Below are 18,434 nucleotides of genomic sequence, written 5' to 3' on the forward strand. Positions count from 1 at the left end.
TTCAAGCTGTACTAAAATATGCTGCAAGAGTGACCTACTTTTGAAAGTAAAGAACTGTTTCCTACGTTTCTTAAAGTAAAAGCATTTATTTGTATCAAATTAGTAGAGTTTATCCTCTTTTTATTAAAAAAGAACACATACAAGTAGCCCAAATAGAACCATTTTAAGAACTGAAGAGGCCATGTAATTTACTTTATTGATTACAAAGCCTAATTGATTGTGTAAATTATGTCTTCAATTTCTAGAGGCCAAACTTTTAATCTTGAGTTTGTACCAGAATATCCCTGTGATCTCTTTCAACTACAAAATTTTAGGATTCTAATTATAAACACAGAAAATGTAAGTGGGCTTAAAATTCTTGGTTTCTAAAATAGTTTTTAATACTTGAAATAATATGATTGCAAAGTAATACATATTCATCACAGAAAATGTATAAAATATAGAAAACACAAAGCCAAAACTAAAAATCACTCATAATTCCTTTATTCAGGAATAATTGATATTAATATTTTTGTTTATCTACTCAGTAAGTAAACTAAAATTGACTACAATATCTTCCTCAGAAATTAAATATTTTTACATATTTTAATGACTGTATTATCATTAAACATGACTATACTATATTATGTCATGTTAATATGTGGCAATTTATTTCATTAATATTCTACAGTAGGACACTTAGATTGTTTCAAATTTTTGTTATAATAAAATTCAAAACACATACTTGATGGCAAATCTTTTCGTAAATACGTGTGTGGAGGCTAAAGCAACATTATCTGGATGCTAATTTGCCATGTTGACTGCTGATTAACTCCAGTTCCAAGAAGGCCTCTAAGACTTCCAGTTTATTGATTGTTCCTTGTGTAAGAGAATGTACTTCCTGTAAATTCTGCCCTTAGGTCAAAACAACCTTGATATTATACATCAATTGTCCTACACATTCCTTCTGAATCACACCTACCATTACCTTATGTTCTGTTAAGTCCTAGGTCTCCGGGCTAAGGGCACAGGGATCCACCATTTTGTCTCAGCACTCCTGAGACACAGGCATGGCTTCTGTTCCTAAGTCCCTATCAAATGTTTCTTTCTGAGAAGCTGGGGTGTCAGCCTCTTTCTTTGGCCTCTCTGCTTCCTTGGACTTTTTGGGGTAGGTTTGCATAGACCTGTCCACCTCAAAACAACATGTATATGTATTATTTAAAAACATACACATTTTAATACATATATTTTTAAGAATCTGAGTCAAATTTCCAAATTATCATTCAGAAAGATGTATTGATTTAGAAGTCTAACAGAAGTATTCAAAAGCACGTGTTTCCCCCAAATCCTTGCCAGTCCAGAATAATAGCCTTTTAAGAAATCATTGTCGGTCTGATCTGTGAAAAATATTATTTCCTTCTTGTGAGGATAATTTTATACCAGATCAAAGGAGAGGACTAGGTACTAAAACCAGAGTTCTACTGACTAATTCTAAATTCTGTGATGAGTTTTACTTACAGCGAGTCTATTGCTAGAAGCAGGGGAAAAGGAAAGTACCAGAAATACTCTGTTGTAAATTTTTCTTTTTCAGGAATATAATACTTTGCATTCATGAAGATGATGCTTTTCTGGACCACACGTTTGAAGAAACTTCAAACCATAGGTAGAAAGTATATGGTTAGTATAGGTATAAGTATCAGGGCACTAGATGAATGCTTACATTTTAAAAAGTTATTAAGGCCAGGCGTGGTGGCTCACGCCTATAATCCCAGCACTTTGCGAAGCCAAGGCAGGTGAATCACCTGAGGTCAGGGAGTTTGAGACCAGCCTGGGACATGGTGATATGCCGTCTCTACTAAAAAAAAGTACAAACATTAGCTACGAGTGGTGGTGGATTCCTGTAATCCCAGCTACTTGGTAGGCTGAGGCAGGAGAATCAATTGAACCTGGGAGGTGGAGGTTGCAGTGAGCCAAGATTGTGCCGCTGCACTCCAGCCTGGGTGACAGAGCAAGACTCTGTCTCAAAAAAAAACAAAAAAAGTAATTAAATACTAAACTAAAATAGTAATGTATAAGACAAGAATCAGAAAATAAACATTGTTGGATGACTTATAGCAGAAGTAGAGGAAAACAGAGTTTTGTTTAAGGTTATAGAATAAAGATTCGTACTCTTGGCCTGATAAAATTTTAAACTATTGCCTCTAGTAGGATAATATTTTGCTTTCATATTTCCCCTTCTTCATCCATAATTTCATTTCATTTTGGATTATTTTTATTTACGTGATCTCTTCACTTTCATTCAGTCTTTTGGGACTATGAATTCTACAATGTCAAGGTCAAATTTGGCCCTGTGTGTAATTGTTGAAAGGTTGTTAATAGATTCCAAACACAGCTGTCAGTATATTTTCACTTTGGGAATTTCTCGCGTTGGTAGCTTGACCACAATCAGGAAGGTAGAAACATGGCTAGCAGCAGTGAGAGACAATAGCAGTCTACTCACCCACTCATCTCCAACCTGGGCCAAGAAGGACCTACCCTCTATTTGTCCTCATCTGTCTTGTGACCAAGCACATGGTGCTGTTGCAAAAGCAGCAGCTCTTTTATTAAGGACCAGAGCCTTGCATTTTCTAAGGCCCCACATCCCTGCAAGAATGTTTATCCTCTCCACAGCGACAGAGTAAGCTCCTAGGTTTCTTTAGTTTGACCTCCCACCAATTGGGGAAAGGTTTGGTAAATAGGAATCTTGTGGCTGGAAAGCAAGATGAGTGGGCTTGAGCAACAGGAAAGTATATCTCCTTTTGTAGGGATTTTCTAGGACATCATTTTCAGAGAAATATTTTTAAAGTTTTTTTCCAAAAGGGGAAACATGCTGTTTAAAGCATTCCCCCAGCGCCTTTAGTATGCCAGAAATTTTGTGTATTATTTCTGATCTTTTCACCAGTCCTGTGAGGCTGATACTGTTACTGCCATTTTGTAGGTAAGAAAACTCAGCTTCTGAAAAGTTCAATCACTGGCTTAAAGTCACAGAGCTCAAAAATGCTGTGATTGAGACCCACACCTGATTTATTACAAAATTCCTTACTCTTTCCATGCAGCTTAAGTTCTGTTTAAAAAGGTCAGGGGAGTGGAGTTCAAAGTTTGCAAGTGTTTATTCTTATATTTCTGTTTAGATACGCAGTATTACTTGATTTTTTATTTGAACCATGTTTTTCAGCAATCAAAGGATTTATTACAGGATGTTTTCCTGCCAGCAAAGCCTATTGAGCTGAATCACAAACACTGCCTTGCCTTCTGTCACTATTCATAATTTATAGATTGTTGGTTCCTCATTAGCATTATATCCGAGTTATGTATTTTGAATGATCCTTTCAAGGCTCTTGCAAGGATGATAAGGGAGAGGTGGGGTCAGGCATTTTATAGATAACTTTAAGTAGGAAACAAATGATTACTTTTTCTGAATATGGATCATTCCAGTTCTGCTGGTTCAAGAAAAATAGTATTCAAAGAAAGTGAGGGATAAATTGAAAGAGTAAATAAGCTGGGCACAGTGGCTCATGCCGGTAATCCCAGCACTTTGGGAGGCTGAGGTGGGCGGATCTTGAGGTTGGGAGTTCGAGACCAGCCTGACCAACATGGTGAAACCGTGAAATGCCATGTCTACTAAAAATACAAAAATTAGCCAGGTGTGGTGGCCCACACCTGTAATCCCAGCTACTCGGGAGGCTGAGGCAGGAGAATCCTTGAACCTGGGAGGCAGAGGTTACAGTGAGCCGAGATCACGCCACTGCACTCCAGCCTGGGCGACAGAGTGAGACTCTGTCTCAGAAAAAAAAAAAAAAAAAAAAGTAAATAACCAGGACAATGATCCATGAAAGGTACTAAATATAATTGCTATACATCACAGAAATTGAAAAATACCTTTGGTAATATCAGTGCAATGGAGTGAATGTTTATGTCCCTTCCAAAATTCATATGCCAAAATCCGAATCCCTGGTGTGATGGTATTTGAAGGTGGGACTTTTGGGAGGTGATTAGGTCATGAGAGTGACCTCGTGAAGGGGATTAGTGCCCTTACGATGGACACCCCAGAGAGCTGTCTTGTTTCTTTCTACCATGTGTGAACACAATGAGAAGACAGCAGTCTGCAGCCTGGAAGAGGACCCTCACCAGAACCTGACCATCCTAGCACTGTGTTTTGGACCTCCAGGCTCCATAACTGTGAGAAATAAATTTCTGTTGTTTATCAGCCACCCAATCTCTAGTACTTTGTTATAGCAACCCAAATGGACTGACACAATCAGAAACAAATATGGTGGGAACTCAGGATTCAATCAGAGGAGCAGAGTGGATGTATGTATTTCTATATTGTCTTGTAGTGTGTTATATATGATAGACACAAAGGAATTTATCACAATAATTTGAGCTTATGTAACTGGGCAGTCTCTGTAAGGCTGCTGTCTTCACATCTGACGATGGAACTTGTAAGTCTACAAGGCAGGCAGGTGTGAAGGCAAGATAGATGTAAAGAAGGGGAGAGTAAGAACAAGCTGGACCCCACAAGCATAAATAAGGTGGAGCCCACAGGACAGACTGAAACCACGTCAGTTCTTGTCTTAGACCTCGGTGGTGTGGGTGGCCTACAGAAGCTGGGCTTTTCTTTATGTAGCTAAACACCCATCCTGGTCTCAGGAGTCAAAGAAGCTAAAGGAGTGTCTAGGAAAAGGTGAGGCAGTTTTGGTAGTGTCCATGGCCTCTAATACTTCTTAGATAAGTGACAACATGGTTGGGCTGCAAAATGGCTGCCACTTCATGTCTGCCCTCCATGTCTCCCTCGAAGGTCTCCTGTGGCCCAACCTAACAAGAGAAACATACAGGAAAGGGAAACTTGAGACTTTAGTTCAGGCTAGCCATGTTGGTACATTACAAAGTTACCACAGTAAATGAAATGATTATTATGTGTATAGCACTAGAATAAAATGGACAAAATGCTTTTGGCCAAAATAGAATGAACTCTTCATGAGATGAATTCAGATGCCTTCTGACTAACATAGCACACAGCCATTCTTTTTAGGGGTCTTGCTGTCTCCCTGCACCTTGTAGCAGGTATGAAGCCTAGGTCATGTAGCCCTATTTCAGGGAGTTTGCTGCCTGTCAGTGTGTTGGCCTGGAGAGCAAGGTGCTGGGTTTGTTTCGCTGCTGTTAACTAATTCATGCTATCACTGACTCTGCTCTGATTTCGCTTCCCTTTCTTCTTCCCCGATAATTGACGTTTTAGTCCATGTATGCTACTATTACAAAATATCACAGATTGGATCATTTATTTTTAAACAATGTATCTTCTCACAGTTCTGGAGGCTGGGAAATCCAAGATCAAGGCACCAGTAGGAATCAGTCCTTTCAAACTCTGCTGTAGCTGTGTATAATATCTAGTGAGGGCCTGTTCCATCCATGTCATCTTCTCATGGCATCCTTACATGGTAGAAGACAGAAAGGCGACAGACAGCCCAACTCACTCCCTTGGGTCCCATCCATGAGGGTGGATAGGACCCTTGTGGTTCAGTCACTTCCTAAAGGCCCCACCTCTTAATACTGTTACACTGGGATTAAGTTTTAATGTGCATTTTGGCGAGAGACACGGACATTCAAACCAGAGCAATTCCCTTCTCAATTTTCCAAGTCTCAAAATTTTATTTTATTTTTCAACTTTTAAGTTCAGGTGTACATGTTCAGAATGTGCAGGGTTGTTAACATAGGTAAATGTGTGCCATGGTGGTTTGCTGCACAGATCATCCCATCACCTAGGTATTAAGCCCAGCATCCATTAGTTAATCTTCCTGATGCTCTCCCTCCCACTAACCCCTACTGCAACAGGCCCCAATGTACGTTGTTTCCCCCAATGTGTCTATGTGTTCTTATCAATGAGCTCCCACTTATAAGTGAGAACATACAGTGTTTGTTTTTCTGTTCCTGCATTAGTTTGCTGGTGGATGGTCTTGCCTAGATATTGATGGCAGCTGACTGATTAGGGTGGTAGTTGCTGATGGCTGGAGTATCCTTGGCAATTTCTTAAAATGAGAAAACAATGAAGTTTGCCACATAGATTGACGTTTCCTTTCACAAAAGATTTCTCTGTAGCATGCAATGCTGTTTGATAGCATTTTACCCATCGAACTTCTTTCATTTTACCCATAGAACTTCTTTCAAAATTGGAGTCAATCTTCTCAAACTCTGCTGTAGCTTTGTCAATTAAATTTATAGAATGTTCTAAATTCTTTCTTTTATTTCAACAATGTTCACAGCATGTTCATCAGGAGTAGGTTCTATCTCAAGAAACCAGTTTCTGGCTGGGCGCGGTGGCTCACGCCTGTAATCCCAGCACTTTGGGAGGCCAAGGCGGGAGGATCATGAGGTCAAGAGTTCAAGACCAGCCTGACCAACATAGTGAAACCCCATCTGTACTAAAAATATAAAAATTAGCTGGGCGTAGTGGTGCACACCTGTAATCCCAGCTACTTGGCAGGCTGGGGTAGGAGAGTCACTTGAACCCAGGAGGCACAGGTTGCAGTGAGCCGACATTATACCACTGCATTCCAGCCTGGGCAACAGGGTGAGACTGTGTCTCAGGAAAAAAAAAAAAAAAAAAAAGCAGTTTCTTTGTTCATTCATAAGGGGCAAGTCCTCGCTGAGTGTGGTGGTTCATGCCTGTAATCCCAGCACTTTGGGAGGCCAAGGTGGGAGGATCACTTGAGCCCAGGAATTATGACCAGCCTGAGCAGCATAGTGAGACCTGGTCTCTACCAAAAAAAAAAAAAAAAAAAAAAAAAAAAAAAAAAAAAAAAAAAAAAAAGGAGAGAGAGAGAGAGAAAGAAAGAGAAAAAGAAAAAAGATAGAAGCAGCAGTAAGTCCTCATGTGTTCAAGTTTTCTCATGAGACTGCATATCATCAGGCTGTAGTTCTCTTGCTATTTCTATGACATATGTAGTTACTTCCTTCAGTGAAGTCTTGAATCCCTCAAAGTCATTCACGAAGGTTTGAATCAACCTCTTCCAAACTCCTGTGAATGTTGAGAGTCTGATGTCCTCCCATGAATTAAAATTCTTAATGGCATCTAGAATGGTGAATTCTTTCACGAGATTTTCAGTTTACTTTGCCTAGATTTATCAGAGGAATCACCATCTATGGCATCTATAGCCATATAAAATGTATTTCTTAAATAATAGACTTAAAAGCCAAAATTCCTCCTTGATCCATGGGCTACAGAATGGATGTGTTCACAAGCATGAAAACAACATTAAGCTTCTTGTACATCTTCATTAAGCTCTCTGTATTTCTGAGGATGTACACCAATGCTCTGGTCACCCAAGAGCAATGCACCAATGGTGCATTGTCAATGAGCAGTAACATTTTGAAGGAAATCTTTTTTTTTCTGAGAAGTAGGTCTCAACAGTGGACTTAAAATGGTCAGTAAACAGATATGCCATCATCCAGGCTTTGTTCTTTCATTTCTAGAGCACAAGCAGAGTAGATTTAGCATAATTCTTAAGGGCCCTAGGATTTTCAGAATGACACATGAGCATTGGCTTCAACTTAAAGTCATCAGCTGCATTAGCCCTTAGAACAAGAGAGTCAACCTATCCTTTGAAGCTTTGAAGTCAGGCATCAACTTCTCTCTAACTGTGAAAGTCCTAGATGTTATCTTTCAATATAAGGCTGTTTCATCTACATTGAAAATCTGTTGTTTAGTGTAGCCACCTTCATCAATGATGTTGTTTAGATCTCCTGGCTAACTAACTTGCTGCAGCTTCCATATCAGCACTCACTGATTCACCTTGTACTTTGATATTTTGGAGACTGCTTCTTTCCTTAAACCTCATGAAGCAGCCTCTGCTAGCTTTAAACTTTTCTTCTGGCACTTCCTCCTCTCTCTCAGCTTTCATAGAATTGAAAAGAGTTTGTGTTTTGCTCTGGATTAGGCTTCAGCTTAAGAGAATGTTGTGGCTGGTTTGATCTTCTGTCTCAACCACTCAAACTTTCTCCATATTGGCAAAAAGGCTGTTTTGCTTTTTTGTTATCTGTGTATTCAATGGAGTAGCACATTTAATTTCTTTCAAGAGCTTTTTTGTTCTGTTAACAACCTGGCTAACTATTTGACATAAGAGGCCTACCTCTCAGCCTGTCTTGGCTTTTGATATGCCTTCCTCACTAAGCTTGATCATTTCTAGCTTTTGATTTGAAGTGAGTCACATGTGACTGTTCCTTTCACTCAGCCACTTAAAGGCCATCGTAGGGTTATTAAGTGGCCTAATTTCAATATTGTTGTATCTCAGGGATTAGGGAGGCCTAAAGAGAAGGAGAGAGACAGGGTAATGACCAGTTTGTGGAGCAATCAGAACACATACAACGTTTATTAAGTTCACTGTCTTATACAGACACGGTTCCAGGTGCCCCAAAACAAATACAAAAGTAACATCAAAAAAGCACTGATCATAGATCACCATAACAGATATTATAATAATAATAAAATTTGAAATCAATTGCAAGAATCACCAAAATGCAACAGAGACAGCAAGTGATCTTATGTTGTTGAAAAATGGTGCCAACATACTTGTTTGATGCAGAGTTGCCACAAACTCAATTTGTAAAAACCACAGTCTTTGTGAAGCACAATAAAGTGAAATGCAATAAAATGAGGTGTGCTTGTGCTCCAACATTGTAGATGCTCCATACTTTTCTTGATAAGTAAATACATTTTCTGAAAATTTTCTCAAACTTATCATGATATAACATGAGCTGATGGGAATTAATCCTTAACTCTTCTGCTCTAAACATAGAATAACATATGGCTAAAACTTCTTTAGGTATGAAGCTGAGTTTGAAATCAAGAAAGAAAGTCCCCCGAGTATTAGAATTAAAAAGGGAACTTAAAGTCAGAGTGCTAAGCAGAATCTTATGCCCAAACTGCTCATAGAATTGTTGCAATCAGATACAGGCCTTAAACACTGCAGTTGGTTCTACTAATTGTCTCCCCAAAAGGAGATTACAGGCTTCAGACTCTAGGATTGAAGCTGAAACAGCTATTTAGATAAATCTGGGAGTCATAAAGCATTGGGCTGACTTTGAAATGGAGAATAAGGGAACTCTGCCCATCAGCCCAGTTAAGCAACAAGAAGGTTTATTAGTATCCCAGGATGATGAATGAGAAAATATCACCTGCAAGAAATAAAAAAAAACCCAGGTATGTGCCATGCCCAGATGGGGAGTCTGAAATCATGCTGCCTATGTGGAAAGACTTTGAAGCCGGGAAATCAGCTAAAAGGGATCCAGTTCGTTTTTGTTGTTTTGGTTTGGTTTGGTTTTCAGTCCTGCTCCTTCTGTAAGGAATCCAGTTCTTTCTTGCAAGTTGAGACAAAGGAAAAGTATCCTATAGACTACTTTCCACAGAGAACTCTCTTCTAATGAGTAGGTCATAGTCAAACATTGTAAATCATACCATAAAACAAGTAAGTACGTTTGAGACTCAGCAGATGAAAGAAATGGAAGCCACGGCTTAAAAGAGTAGAATAACCTGACAGAAATATTTACAAAGTATGTTTAAAATATGCACAGGGCTGCAGGAAGGATTATAAACCATAAAGGAAGAAAATAACAATAAGAATTTTTTTTTTCCAAGACAGCTGATTAGAGGGTTTTAGCATGCCTCAGCCACTTGGAAATAGCAAGATAGTACATAAAGATCAACTGTGAGCTTTAATTCAAGAAGCAAAATCAGAATCCACTGGAATTGTGAAAGATACTCCAGATAGGGAGGAGAACACTGGCCCCATGATGGTGTCCAGCTGATAAAAGTGAGTGAAGCCCTAGTAGGTGAGAGAGGCAGAGAGCCTCCCTCTGTGACTCACCCTTCCACTGGGGATCCAAGCACCCCAGGCTGAGAAAGAGTACTTTGTTCCTCCCATGCCCTGGAGCTAACTTGGGGAGAGGCTTGGAGATACTATGAGGGAAAGACATTGGGAAAAGCTGCAGGCAATTTCTCAGACCCAGGATTGAGAGCAGGATGCCATTTTTAATCTAGACTCATAGAAAGTCAGCCATTCTTTGGCAGCCTGGCAGTGTGGCCAAGCAGACATTTTTGTCTCAGGCCAGAGATTGAAGTGCTTGCTCTGGAGTGAGATAGGGGCCTCTACAGGCCAGAATTGTGAAAAGTACCTTACCAGTAGGCTCTGGAATTGTGTTCTCCCCTGTCACAGGCCTGTGGCAGGAGGAGAGCTGCTACAGTTGTGGCATCTCCTGGGCAACAAGTCTTGCAGCCAGGACCAGCTTGGTAACCTGGAACCAGTCTGTGTGTGCCATTGCTGGGTGCCCTACCCTGCTCCCCTGAGATTGTGGTGCAGCAGGGCTCTCTCCACTCCACCGCCAGGCAGAAATCCAGGCATTTAGAGCACACATTTGCCTGGACCAGCAGCCTCAGCCTCCTACCTTCCTGGAGCAGCAGGGCTCTCTCCCCTCTATGCTCAGGCAGATCACCAGGCATTCAGAGGACTTAAATTCAACACTTGACCTGTCTAATCTAATAGACATTGACAAAATACCTCCACCCATTAACCACAGAATATATATATTCTTATCAGCTATACATGGAACGTTCTCCAAGGTTGACCACATGCTCTGCCATAATTAATCTCAATACATTTTTTTAAAAATGGAAATAATACCAGCCGTACTCTCAGATCACAGTGGAATAAAAACAGAAATCAATACAAAGAAGATCTCTCAAAGCCACACTAACACATGGAAATTAAGCACCTTGCTCCTGAATGACTTTTGGGTAAACAATGAAATCAATGCAGAAATAAAAAATACTTTGAAATAAATGAAAACAGATATACCCAAATCTCTGGGATGCAGCAAAAGCAGTCTTAAGAGGAAAGTTTATACACTTACCTCAAAACATTAGAAAGATCTCAAATTAATGATCTAGCGTACACCTTGAGGAGCTAGAAAAACAAGAAACTAACCCCAAAGCTAGCAGAATAGAAATAACTAAACAAAAGACTAGAACTGAATGAAATTGAGACCCAAAAATTCACACAAAGAATCAATGAAATCAAAAGTTGATCCTTTGAAAGGATAAACAAAATCAATAGACTCCTTGCTAGATTAACAAAGAAAAAGAAAGATCCAAATAAGCACAATCAGAAATTGTCAAAGGTGACATTAAAACTGATCCCACAGAAATACAAAAGATTCTCAGAGACTACTATTAACACCTCTATGCTCACAAACTAGAAAATCCAGAGGAAACTGATAAATTCCTGGAAACACACAACCTGCCAAGATTGAATTAGAAAGAAATTGAAACCCTGAACAGACCAATACTGAGTTTCAAAGTTGAATCAGTAATTAAAAAAAGAAAAAGACCTACCAACCAACCAAAGCACCAGAACAGATAGATTCACAGACAAATGCTACTAGACATACAAAGAAGAGCTGGTACTAATTCTACTGAAACTATTCCAAAAAATCAAGGAGAAAGGACTCCTTCCTAACTTATTGTATGAAGCCAACATCACCCTGAAACCAAAACCTGGCAGAGACACAGCAAAAAAAGAAGACTACAGGCCAATATGCCTGATGAACATGGATATAGAAATCCTTAACAAAATGCTACAGACCAAATCCAGCGCACATCAAAAAGTTAATTCACCACAATCAACTAGTCTTCATTCCTGGGATACAAGGCTGGTTCAGCATTTGCAAAGCAAATGTGATTTACCACATAAACAGAATTTAAAACAAAAGCATTATGATTCTTTCGATAGTTGCAGGAAAAGCCTTGGATAAAACCTAACATCCCTTAATGATAAAAACCCTCAACAAACTACCCATGAAAAGAACCTACCTCAAGATAATAAAAGCCATCTATGACAAATGCACAGCCAACATCATGCTGAATGGGCAAAAGCTGGAAGCATTCCCCTTGAGAAGTGGAACAAGACAAGGATGTCTACTCTCACCACACCTATTCAACATAGTACTGGAATTCCTTGCCAGAGCAATCAGGGAAGAGAAAAAAAATCAAAAGCATCCAAATAGGAAAAGAAGTCAAACTATCTCATTGCCAACCATATGATTCTATACCTAGAAAGTCCCAAAGACTCTGCCAAAAGGCCCTGGAACTGGTAAATAATTTCAGTAAAGTTTCAGGATACAAAATCAATGTACAAATATCAGTAGCATTTCTATACACCAATATTGTTCAAGCTGAGAGCCAAATCAAGAACACAGTCCATTTATAATAGCCACAAAAAAATAAAATACCTACAAATATATCTCACCAAGGAGGTAAAAGATTTGTACAAGGAGAACTCCAAAACACTGATGAAAGAAATCACAGATGACAGAAACAAATGGAAAAATATTCCATGCTCATAAATTGGTAGAATAAATATTATTAAAATGGCCACACTGCCCAAAGCAATCTACAGACTCAATACTATTCCTATCAAACTACCAATGTCATTTTTCACAGAATTAGAAAAAAAATTCTAAAATTCATATGCAACAAAAAAGAGCCCAAATAGCCAAAGCAATCCTAAGCAAAAAGACAAAAACAAAAAGCCAGAGGAATCACATTACCTGACTTCAAACTATACTATAAGGTAACAGTAACCAAAACAGCATGGTACTGGTACAAAAACAGACACACAGATCAATGGAACAGAATAGAGACCCCAGAAATAAAGCCTTACACCTACAGCCATCTAATCTTTGACAAAGTTGACAAAAATAACCAATGAGGAAAGGACTCCCTATTCAACAAATGATGCTAGGATAGCTGGCTAGCCATATGCAGAAGAATGAATCTGGACCCCCACATTTCACCATATACAAAAATTAAATCAAGATGGAGTAAAGATTTAAATGTAAGGCCTCAAACTGTAAGAATCTTAGAAGAAAACCTAGGAAACACCATTCTGGACATTGACCTTAGGAAAGAATTTATAACTCAGTCCTCAAAGCAACTGCAACAAAACCAAAAATTGACAAGTAGGATGTAATTAAACTAAAGTGCTTCTGTAGAGCAAAAGAAACTATTAACAGAGTAAACAGGAAACCTACAGAATTGGAGAAAATATTTACAAACTATGCATCAGACAAGGGTCTAATATCCAGAATCTATAAGGAACTTAAACAGTTCAATAAGCAAAAAACAAATAACCCTGGCCAGGCACAGTGTGTCACACCTGTAATCCCAGCACTTTGCGTGGCCAAGGTGGCTGGATCTCTGAGTCCAGGAGTTTGAGACCAGCCTGGGCAACATGGCAAGACCCCTTCTCAACAAAAAATACAAAAATTAACCAGGCATAGTGGTGTGTTCCTGTAGTCCCAGCTACTCAGGAGGCTGAGGTTGGAGAATTGCTTGAGCCTGGGAGGTTGAGGCTGCAGTGAGCCATAACTGCACCACCACACCCTGGATTGGGTGACAAAGCAAGACCCTGTCTCAAACAAAACAAAACAAAGCAAAACCTATTAAAAAGTGAGAAAAGAACATGAACAGACACTGCTTAAAAGAAGACAAACAAACATGAAAAAATGCCCCATATCACTAATCATCAGAGAAATGCAAATCAAAACTACAATAAGATACCATTTCATGACAGTCAGAATGGCTATTATTAAAAAATGAACAAACAGCAAATGCTGGTGAGGCTTCTGAGAAAAGGGAATGCTTATATACTGTTGGTGGAAATCTAAGTTAGTTCAGCCACCATGGAAAACTGTTTGGTGATTTCTCAAAGAACTTAAAACTACTGTTTGATCCAGCAATTCCATTACTGGATATATATCGAAAAGAAAAATTGTTCTGCCAAAAAGACACATATACTCATATGTTGATCACAGTACTATTCATAATAGCAAAGACATGGAATCAACCTAGGTGCCCATCAATGGTAGATTGGATATAGAAAAATGTGCTCTATATACAACATGGAATACTACACAGCCATAAAAAAGGATGAAGTCATGTCCTTTGTAGCAAGATGGATGCAGCTGGAGACCATTTTCCTAAGTGAATTAATGCAGGAACAGAAAACCAAATGCCAATATTCACACTTATAAATGGGACATAAACTTCTGGTACTCATGAACATAAATATGACAATAGAAGCTGGAGACCAATGGTAGGGGCAAGGGTTGAAAAACTGTTGGCTACTATGCTCACTACCTGGGTGATGGGATCATTCATATCCCAAACCTCAGCATCATGCAGTATTTCCATGCAACAAACCTACACATGTACCCCTTGAATCTAAGATGTAAGTTGAAGTTATTTAAAAAAGAAAAAATAATTTTTTAAAAACCTAGTAGAAAATGTAGAAATCAAACATGATGTTCTATCCCATCCCAAGGGTGTAGTAAATGTTCCTCCCTCTGCCCAGACACTTACGCCTCATTTCTTCACCTTCAAACTCCACTCATTTTTGTAGTCTCAGCTTAAATGTCATTTCTTAAGGGGACCCTTTGGAAAGAAGATGTTGGTTTCCTCTGTTAAGAACTCCCGTGGTTCCTTAACCTCTCTTTTTAGTAATACCTATTACAGTTATACTTTCTTTTTCCAAGTGTGTCTGCTGGATGACTGTAAACTCCATAATAACAGTGACAATTTCTGCCTTGTTTCTCACTTTATGCCCAGTGCCTAACACAGAATTTTGACAGGGCAGCTTGTTTTGTTTGTTTTGTTTTTTTGAACCAGGGTCTCACTCTGGTTGCCCAGGCTGGAGGGCTGGAGTGCAGTGGCACAATCTTGGCTCACTGTCGCCTCAAATCCCAGCTCAGATGACTTTCCCACCTCAGCCTCCTGAGTAGCTGAGATTACAGGCATGTGCCACCACCCTAGACTAACTTTTTGTATTTTTAGTTGAGACGGGGTTTCGCCATGTTGCCCAGGCTGGTTCTGAACTCCTGGATTCAAGCAGTCCATTGGCATTGGCCTCCCAAAGTGCTGGGATTACAGGTGTAAGCCACCACACCTGGCCTGGACAACTTAACTTATACACCTGGGATCATCCCAGCTTCTACTTGGCTGCCTCAACTAATTATTAATAGTCTCTTTCACTCTTTTTCACTCAATTTGAGTAATAAGTTGTATGAACACCATAATTACTGGCTGATTGATTTATTGAACCAAAATACCTAATTTGTTGTCTCCTATTCCTTCTCATAAAATCTCATTGAGACTCCTGGTTTATTGGATTCCTCTTATTTTATTCTAATTTACAAACTCCCCAGACATCTTTTACCCTTATTTCTTACCTAGCGAGTTTTGACTGAGCTCTTTGTTGAAAAGTACCCTATATTTCACTATTCCTCTTTTTTTCCTCTGCCTTGCAACCTTGCAAAATCTCTTTGTCTGAAATAATCCACTTGATTTCTTTGCTTCTTTACCTGCATTGATATATTTTGTGATTTTTCTTTACCAGCAGAGTGAGTTGATGTCACTATGAATTCATTGTCTCCGATCTCAGCTTAGCCCTTGGGGCTTCCTGGTAATGCTCCCATGTGGTTCCTGTCTCTGAAATCCTGGCAAACCTCAGACATGACTCTGCCCTAGTACTGATCACACTGTTTTGGGGTTTGTGTTTGTATATCTGTTTATCACACTAAACAGAATTCCTTGGAGATAGGGCCCTTCTCTTATTCATCTTTATTCCTCTAGCATCTAGCACATTTCCTAGCATGTTGTAAGTGTGGGAAATAAGTGCATGAAAAATGAATGAATGAGGACTGGAATGAATAACAAGGTACTAATGCAAGAAGCATAAGTAGGAAAAAAGAAGTTAATTGCAATTTTCATATTGTGTGACAACATTAACACCTGACATAAACTTTTCAAACTATGGCAAAAGAGACAAACATATATTTTGTTTCTTATTTATAAGGTATGTGAGACATAATAATAATTGAAAGTATAGTTACATCAACATAGGATTTAACTGTATTTTTGTGCTTAAATCTAAATGGCCTCATATGCCTCTATGATATCTGTTCTGAGGAGCCTAAATTACATTGAGACTCAAGGATATCTGAACATTTTGTCACTGGAGGTTGCTAGCTTATATATTCAAAATACATTCTCAGCCTTGTAAAATACATTCAGTTTTACTGGGTTGCTCTACTTTCTACCTTAGGAAAATCTCTTTCCTACATTTCTAACCATGTGGGCCATTATGTGGAAGTACTCAGGCTAATCCTAATCCTAATTCTGCTTGTTCACTGTTCGTTTTTCCTATCCTACCTCTGGTGACTTTCCTGTTCTTAATTTGTTTTCAAGCTCTTAACCATTAGTAGTCTTAAATTCCTGGCCTCTCTCCTTATCACCAGTTATCTGAATTTCTAGATTATTCTGAATTTGCTAACCATGGGGCATTTATCTCTTTGATAGAGATTAATTCTTGTCTGTGCCAATCCTAGTCATAGTCCAACTGAGGTATCTTATTGCAATCATCATCTTAAATATCCAGGAAATTCAGCAGATTCAACAATATGCTTTTCAGGGACTATATTATTTGTCTGTGTCTAAAAATCTTAAAAAAATAAGTACTACTACTTCCCTATAATGTGTGTTTTCTCATTAGGATTTAGGGTAAACAATCGTCTAGCAACTCAATAAGTGTGTTTTTTGTTGTGGTAATGTTAAGTGGTGACCATCACTGAGGAACAGCTTAAATTCACCAACTGAGGAGATTCTATTCCTAGATCCTACTATTCTGCCAGCAAGAAACATAAGCTGGAGAGAGAAGAGTTGAAATTAGAGACTGCCAAGTAATCTTTGGCAATGATGTGGGCCACATCTAGGTGTACTGAGAAGAGCCATATTTATATGAAAGAATGCTCTTCTTACTCAAATATCTGTGATATTCTTCTGTATTTTAATGTTAAATGTTTATTACTCAATATCTAAAATGTGAGAGGAGGGTGATGTAGTGGAAAGAACCTTCAGAATGACCTGGGTTCTAACTGATTCTGACATTTACTAGGTGTGTGACTTTTAGCAAGCCACCAACTTTCTCTGAGACTATGTCTTTATCTGTAAAATGGGAAAAAATAATACTTCACTGGCTTGCTAAGATAATAAATTTTAAAAGAAATTCAAAGTACCTGACAGAACATCTGGTACAAAATAGGCAATTACTTAAACAAGTTCTCATTCAAGTTGTGATTTCACTTTTTTTTGCTGTCTTCTTACTCATCCACATGTACTTGGTCTCAGCATTTCAAGTTGGAGAAGGAAGTTAAATGGATTTTCATTTTAGTTTAAGAAATATGGAATTGAACTGGTTTGCCAATAGGAGTAGGCTATTTAGATGAGTCTATTTGATTTCAGGATGATGTCCAGCCTCATCCTTCAGCAGCATGAGTACTGCTTGTTCCAGAAGTGTATTGCTGAAAGAGTAGGGTCATACAAAGTCAGGCATGGGTATCTCAAGAAATCAATGCCAGGGCACAGTTTTGGAAACATGGGTCATCCAGTAACATTTATTGCTATTCTGTGCAAAGAAACTTAACTAGACAACGTGAAGTGATGCAAAAGAACAGATCAAATAATATAATTTTATAGCTTCAAAATATTTATCTTTGGACTAGACTTCCTAGATTTTAAACATTGTGAAGGGTCAAAGTCCAGTGCCTTCCTTTCAGCACCCAATGCCTTCATTTTATGGATGAAGAAACTGTGGCTTAGAGAAGTTAAGTAACTTGCTCAAGTTAACAAAGGCATTTCTCTTTACTGACAATCCAGTACATTTGCCATGCAACTCTTCTGATGAAACAATTTCTGGTCCTTGTAGAAATTTAAGAAGTTGTCCAAATTTTACATAAGGAAACTCAAAACGATAATAAACCAATGCAATCATTTCTAGTTATATAAAGGTTGTTAAATTTATTATTGTAAAAAAATTCTGGGTTTTTGTTGTTGTTGTTGTTGTTATTTTTGAGTCTCACTCTGTCCCCAGGCTGGAGTGCAATGGCACGGTCTTGGCCCACTGTAACCTCTGCCTTCCAGGTTCAAGCAATTCTCTTGCCTCAGCCTCTTGAGTAGATGGGATTACAAGCATGCACCACCATACCCGGCTAATTTTTGTATTTTTAGTAGAGACGGAGTTTTGCCATGTTGGCCAGGGTGGTCTCAAACTCCTGACCTCAGGTGATCTACCCACCCCAGCCTCCCAAAGTGCTGGGATTACAGGCATGAGCCACTATGCTCGGCCAAAAGTTTCTTGTAAATGTTTGCAAAGACCACAAGCTCTTGTCTATGATTTGCCTGGGTGTGATTTGTCTATGATTATCCTTGGTGCTTAAATGGCAGATTCTCCCTGTAGAATATGGCTATCTTCTGAAAGAATGCTCAAGTGATTTAAATGGCTGGATTCAGGGGCAATGAGTATGAGAAGGTC

The 18,434-nt window shown here is 38.8% G+C and overlaps 1 protein-coding gene across 3 annotated transcripts in view; it reads left to right on the forward strand.

The window, feature by feature from the left end:
- C12H2orf88 (chromosome 12 C2orf88 homolog) overlaps window positions 1-18,434 on the forward strand; it is a 342,050-nt gene that overhangs the window by 228,887 nt on the left and 94,729 nt on the right. The gene's annotated exons all lie outside the window — the stretch shown is intronic.

The sequence above is a fragment of the Theropithecus gelada genome, chromosome 12 (assembly GCF_003255815.1).
Source record: "Theropithecus gelada isolate Dixy chromosome 12, Tgel_1.0, whole genome shotgun sequence".
Taxonomy (NCBI): Eukaryota; Metazoa; Chordata; class Mammalia; order Primates; family Cercopithecidae; genus Theropithecus; species Theropithecus gelada.